The 7102-nt window shown below is 44.8% G+C and overlaps 1 long non-coding RNA gene and 1 other non-coding gene across 2 annotated transcripts; one reads left to right on the forward strand and one right to left on the reverse strand.

Moving 5' to 3' along the window:
• Positions 1-4325: 4325 nt before the first annotated feature.
• On the reverse strand, positions 4326-6779 carry LOC112406475 (uncharacterized). Its single transcript, XR_003004564.1, has 2 exons — positions 6531-6779; positions 4326-5998 (listed from the first exon to the last, which is right to left on the reverse strand). It is a non-coding gene; the product is annotated as an uncharacterized LOC112406475 (long non-coding RNA).
• TRNAF-GAA (transfer RNA phenylalanine (anticodon GAA)) lies at positions 6552-6624 on the forward strand. Its single transcript has one exon. It is a non-coding gene; the product is annotated as a tRNA-Phe (tRNA).
• Positions 6780-7102: the final 323 nt, after the last annotated feature.

Genomic DNA, 7102 nt, shown 5'->3' on the forward strand with positions numbered 1-7102 from the left:
TGTGGGGAATGGCAGACGCCTCGCCGATAGCCTTCCGGGTTCACGACAGGGTAGATCACAAAACCATATTGGGCCGCCAAATCTTACCAAAATGTTAAACGATTCCCCAGTTAATTGACCTAACCCTCCACCCCGCGCTTTTTTTTTTTTCTCTGAAAACAGATACATACACAGGCTTTTAATAATATCTGAAGCTCTGGCTTTCTAGGAAGGTGGAAGAAAAGGCTGAGAAACAAACACACACCTTCCTGGCATGATCTCAAGATCAAATATATGCCCGGCAGTAAAGTCAGATGGAGTCACTGGTACTGAGTTTATGCCTTTCTAGAATAACTATTCCCCGAAAGAGTTAGACTCTGCTTTTTTTCCCTCCCAGATGGCAAATTACATGGTAAATATTTAAATAGGACTAGCCCAAACCATCTAAGTTTAGTGGAAAGTTCATGGAGTCCCAAACCTTTCAACATATGCTCTCAATGAAGATATGAGGAGGTGAGGGGCAGGATGGAGGCAGTGGAGTCCATCTGCCTGCTTTCAAACCCCAGCATGGCGACCCACTAGCTGTGTGGTCTAGGGCAAGCTGCTTCACCTCTCTGAGCTTTTGTTACATATTTCTAAACTGGGGACCAAAACTTGTGTTGTGAGGATGAAACAGAGAGCCTGGCACTTCACAGTGCTTATCAAGGTTAGCTGCTACTATTGTTGGTAGAGGAAACCAGATACCTTTAATGAGTACATAAAGAGAAAGATACTCTTTCATGTTCAGAACCCTTGGGTGATTCCAACTGCTGCTGTTTGTTTTTCAGGTAACAGCTTTATTGAGACACAATTCACGTGCCATTCAATGAACCCACTGAAAGTGTCCATTTCCATGGTTTTTAAGCATATTCACAGAGCTGTGCAACCATCACCACAATCAACTTTAGGACATTTTCTTTACTATACAAACCCCCATAGCCATTGGCTATCACTCCCCAATTCTCCTTTCCTCCTAGCCTTAAGAAGCCACTAATCTACTTTCTGTCTTTATAGACTTGCCTATTTTGAATATGTCATATGAATTGAATCATATACAGTAAGTCCCCTACGTACGAACAAGTTCCATTCCGAGATCGAGTTCGTAAGTCCAATCTGTTCGTAAGTCCAACAAAGTTATCCTGGGTACCCAACTAACAATCGGCTATATAGTACTGTACTGCAATAGGTTTATAATACTTTTCACACAAATACTACATAAAAAATAAACACAAAAAATAAAGAAAACATTTTTAATCTTACAGCACAGTACCTTGAAAAGTACGGTAGTCCAGTACAACAGCTGGCATCCAGGGGCTGGCATCGAGGGAACAGGCAAGAAGAGTTACTGACTGGAGGAGGGAGAGGAGGGGGGAGACGGTAGAGCTGAAGGATCGTCAGCAACAGGAGACGGAGGGCAAGCTGCAATGTCGCTCATGCCTGACGCTGATGGCACAGGTTCTGGTTCCCTGCTGGATTCAATTCTATCTACCCTCTTGAAAAAAGGATCCAGTGATGTCTGGGTAGTAGCTCTTTTTTTTCTCATCATAGATGATACGGTAGCACTGGATCGCATTCTCAACGGCTGCTGCAACCTTCGTGTACTGTCCTACGTTCCGGTCCTGTGCCTCAAAATCTAACAGTGCCTCCCCAAATAAAGTCCCCTTGCCATTTCCTGCGTCGTGAGTCTCCTCAGTTCTTCAGTTAATTGTTCTTCTTCTTCTTGTTTCTCTTCGTCCTTTCTCTAGGCCTCCAATTCCATCAGGTCTTCATTAGTAAGGTCCACGTTTGCATCTTCGAAAGTTCACAACTCGAAGGTCCGTATATAGGGGACTTACTGTAATATCTAGTCTTTCTGTGAATGACTGCTTTCACTTAGCATGTTATCAAGGTTCATTCATGCTATAGCGTATATAAGGATTTCATTTCTTTTTATGGCTGAATGATATTCTCTTGCATGGATATACTACATTTCGCTTACCCGTTGCTATTATTCCTTGATAGAGTAATTGTAAATTCAGTGCTAAATAATAAAAGCATCATAACACATAGTACCAACAATCACCCATACAGAGGAGCTTTCTCTCTGGCAGGGTGTGTTGACACACATGATTTCATTTGAACAGGAGCGATTTTATCTGCAGCTCACAACAATCCTGGGTGGCAGGCATTGTTTTCCATTTTATAGATGAGCCCAAAGAAATCAAGCATCTTAGCAAAGATTACGTCCCCACGCAGTTACCAGCAGAGCTGGGACTCAAATTCAGACCTTCTGAACAGAGTCCCTGTTTTTCCTCATACAGCTGAGCTGCAGTGAGCGTCAACCTGTCCCACGGCGAGGGGTGTGTGAATGGTCCACAGCCTAGGACACACTTTTTGTGCCGTGGAGGGAGCGGAGAGGAGATAAAAGATCTTCTCCATGAACTCTATTTGCCCCCCAAGTGCAGTCACCAGCGACCACATGGCCAGGGGTGGAGGACCTTAGCTTTCCAACTTTTAGCTTTCCAACTTCAAACTGAATGTATCACAGCTTCTACAGGGGTTGACCCATTCCTTGAGGAAGCAAAACAATGGCCCCTCTGTTAAGTGTTCCATCGTCATATCCCCCTGGCCAGGCCCCTATCTGAGGTTTTACAACTAGGCCATTTCTAAGCAGCCCCATTGTGAGCAGACACGTATTTGCCCTGGCCTCACGGCGGAGGGATCTGTTCCTTCTTCTGTATTTACACCCCCAGTTGAACCCCCTAAGCTTTGCTGCAAACACGTATGATAGCCTACTCCTTCCTCTTTTGTAAATTTTCCCACCCCTTTGACTAGGTAGAAATGACCTCAAATTATTTTAGTTTTCAGAAAATGTTCTAAAAACTTCATTTTTTAAAATCATTTTTCATTTCCCCAAAGCCCAAATCAAAGTCACTTAACACTAACCATTCATGGACCCAACTCTAATGCGTATGGATGTGTATACAAAAGCTGGAAACCACTTTGGGAGAAGCGGAGAGGGAGGGAAAAAAGGGGGTTGGAATCCATCTGTGGATTTAAATTCAGCAAAATGAGCTGACCCCTCCCCCTTTATACCAGGACGAGATGATTTCCTTCCAGACTGTTAGGAGGCCCAGACATTAGGAGGCCCATGATGTCTCAGTGTCCTTCATTGGTGAGGTTCATCTTGGTGACCAGATCAAGGATTTGTCCAGTTTCCCCACTGTATAGTTTCAATTTCCCCCTTGAAACTATTGAGCAATCTGTGGAGAGATACTTTGAGACCATGCAATGATCCTCCTCATTATACAACCTTCCCCTCATACTTAGCATCCATTGATGAGTCTTGACCGAACCAGCCTTTACTATGATGCTTGGAAAATGGCTATTTCCAATGCAACCACTCCTTCCACATTTATCAGTTGATGACAGTTACCACCTGTAAGCCAGAACCCTCAATCTCATTCTCTCCCCATTATTGTACTCATGGATTTTTATTTTATTCAAGGGGTAAATAATCTATTACTTTTCTTATTCATTTTGATACTGGGATTACCCTAGATTTGGCCAGTAAGAGCCCCTTTAAACTGGCTCCTATGTCTTTTTGATATATTCCCACCTTTTTAACACTTCTGAGAAATACTGATTGAAATCAAAGGCAAATAAAAATAAGTGCTACTTTTTTGGACTGTGGGGTCCCAGGAGCAAAGTTCAGGATAGATAATCGATAGATGTTCAAAAATCTATTAGTTACTACAACTACATACAACATATTCTCTTCAGTTTTGTTATTCTTAGATCTTCTAGTTAGTTCTCATAATTAGTCTCCGTGGTTATCATAGGTAATTAGACTGGAGTTGGCCAGAATCCTTGGACTAATTTGGATGACAGGACTACAGCCAAGGCTTCTTTTCAACATGGAGTCCTTCTTCAACATCCTTTCCCTGATTTGAATGCCAATTTCTTTATCATCTGTTCCTTCCGACTGTGAGTGTGTTCATAGATTTTTCACTTCACTTTAGCCCTTGGCATTTGGTCTCTGTGGAAGTTCTGATGGCTCTTCTTGCCTCTGTAATCTTGCTGAACAAAGAAGATTTTCTCCCAAACTCAGTAATAATTTTCATTCCTGCTGTCAACACTAAGGTGCTAAGCTAGAGGTTTCCAAACCTTCTCTGTTCATAATGCTCTCAGTGTCTCAGTAAGCTTTTCCAACGCTCCCAGGCCAAAAGAAATACCGAACAGTTCCTTTTATGAAGTACTCAGGCCCAAACAATTTATTAAGTATTCATGTCCAATGACTTTGTTTGGAAAAACTTATACACATAAAAGAAAAGAAAGGTATATTTTTATTTCATTCTTAAACAACCAACATTGCTTACCAATGGGCTGTGTGTACCTGTTGGGGAGTGCACAGTTTCTCCAGCCTTGGAAGCAGATTGGACACCACTACTCTCATTTCCTGTTACACATTTATTTTCACGTGCACTTGCTTTTTATCACAACTGCTGAAAACCTAGCTTTGCAAAGAGATGACATCACTGAAAGAACTGTAGAGTGATCTATTGTTGAAACTATGAACTACCTAGCAGTTTGTGCAGTGTCCCACAGATGTCCAGTATCACTGCGTTTCCCTCAAAAATCTAAAATATTCTGCACCCCTGTGAAGCCACTGCAGCGTCCCAGGTTGCTTTCCTGCACAGAACAGAAACTATGACCCTAAGTCCTGAAAACTTTCAGTCCCCTTTGTAAAACGCCAATGACAAATATTGAGTTGATTGTTAAAAATCTTTTCTCTTGTAGTGAAACTGGTAGAGTTCATTATGTAGCCCCAAGCTGTGACTCTTTTTCATAGTTTATAAGTTGGGTGATCACATCATTGATTTTCCCTTCATTCTAGGATAATTTTAAGAGTGAAAGGGGTGCTACCATGTCAGGATTCTAGGAGGTAAACAGGGACTGTCCTGGGCAAACCGGGCTGTGTGACCACCCAGTTAATTCATGACATATGTCATAACACTTATATTCTGAAATCCACTTTTAGTCAATGAATGGTCACTATTACAATGTAGTTTCTCTTATCTTGTAATTTGCTGAAGGACCTTACATTAAATTCTGATAAAAGACGTTTATTGGTTGTGCTCTTCCTTCTCTTATCTCTCCAGTCCTCTTCCTTCCATTTCCCTTCAGACCCTGGACCTTTTCCTCACCCCTACCCGTACCCCAAATCCCATCAAAACTTAACTTTCCTAGTCACCCAGGTTCAAGCCTTGCCTGCGGTATTTTGAGAATGTGAAAGGTAGTTACATTCACGACACACAAGAAGGGCTGTAAAAGCCCCCTCTTTCCCCATCTCTTTATGTTTGACCCGCACAAGGCAGCCGCTCCAAGTTTCTTCTTCTTCCACTCCAACCCCCCTGCCCCCAAGCCTACACAGAACTTTGTTCATCCCCAAGCTCTCTTTGGTCCCTTTTCCTTCCTTAACCAATGACTTCTGTTAAATCTCAAGCTCTTCTGTTTGGTTATGACGCAACAAAGGAATTCAGAAAGTGACTCTACACCTTAGAGATTGCAAACACTTCCCACGTTCAAAACTTTTTTCTTTTTCTTCCATATTCGTACGCATGCATCCATCCATCCCTCAAAACTGGCTGTGAAACTTCCACTTACTTGGGTGAAAGGTAGGTGAGATTAACACCCCTGCCTTCAGAGAATTACAACTTAATTGGAGAGGGAAAAACAACAACAACAACAAACAATAGGATGTTCGGACATTGCAGAATGTCTGTGCTTGGCAGGTAGTTGGTGCTTCAGAAACATTCGTCAACTGGCGTAGGAAGTAGTATTGACATTGGATGATCGTCCTCAGCGAGCTCGCCAAGATTTTACGGTGTGCCTATCTGGCTCTGTGCGAAGTGGTGGTGGGAAAGGGAGCATTTCGAGGACCCACGAACACAGGGAGACTGCAGTCCTGCCTCCATGCCCTGGTCCACTTCTTGTCCACCTTAATCGTGAAAAGTGAGAGGTCAGAGCGGGAAGGGCCGACTCCATGGGCAGAGGGCAAGCCAAAGGGACCACCCTGCACGGGGCTCGCGGGGACCAGCTAGGGCAAGACGAATCCACGCGCTGAGGAGCCGCGGAGCCCTGGGGGCAGGGAGTGGTGAGCTAGGGGCGCGCAGGCGTCGCCCCGACGCGCTGCCGCCGTCGCTGCTTTTGACTCTGCTCCGCCGGGCTGCGGGCCAGCCCAACCCCTGCCCCCCGAATCCCGCAGCGGGGACACCGGGTCGTTCACGACGCCTGCTGTCGATGATTAAACCAAAGGTTTGGATTATACTGAAAAACGTAAGCAACGTACAGTGCACTTAGTCATGGCTTGTAAAAAGCAGGCAGAAGAATGTTGATACGGATAACCATTTATATGTTTTTTTCTTTTCTTTTTAACATATAACCATTTAATAGGACAAGGAAGAAACGCTGTAAGTGATTACTAGGAAAAGACGGAAGGGGCGGACGCGAATAGTTCAGTGATAGCTTACTCCAAACGCAACGAAGCAGGCGCCGAAATAGCTCAGTTGGGAGAGCGTTAGACTGAAGATCTAAAGGTCCCTGGTTCGATCCCGGGTTTCGGCAGAGTCTTTCTTTTTCGATTGGAATTTCTCGTAGGATCACCCGTTTAGAGTAACCTGGCTCATTAATTCCACCCCAGGTAAAAACTGGGACTTGAAGGGCGAGCGAGAAGTGGAAACAGCCGTTCTCAGTCACCCCTGGGAAATGTGGCCGCTACTCACGGCTACTTCCGAGGCGCCTACGTCGGAGGCGCTGCTGCGCGTGCGCAGTGGGAAGCGTGGGGGTGGGGGCGGAGCCAGAGACGCCGGCTGGAGATCCGGAAGTGCGGGGTACCGGGCTCACGGCCGGTGGTGAGAGGGTGCAGCGCGCTGGTGCCAAAGGAACAGGTCTGTGTCGGAGGGCGAGAAACAAAACTTCGTCCCAAATCTCATTCCCAAAGCATCCCAATTTGAAAAGCAAAACCCTGCTGTTTAATCGAATGGTCCCCCTCTGGCCTCGCCCGAGGAGGGAACCGGGCAACTAGGTATTTTTGGTTAGAAGC

Source organism: Neophocaena asiaeorientalis, unplaced genomic scaffold, assembly GCF_003031525.2.
Source record: "Neophocaena asiaeorientalis asiaeorientalis breed wild unplaced genomic scaffold, Neophocaena_asiaeorientalis_V1.1 scaffold141, whole genome shotgun sequence".
In the NCBI taxonomy this organism is placed as follows: domain Eukaryota; kingdom Metazoa; phylum Chordata; class Mammalia; order Artiodactyla; family Phocoenidae; genus Neophocaena; species Neophocaena asiaeorientalis.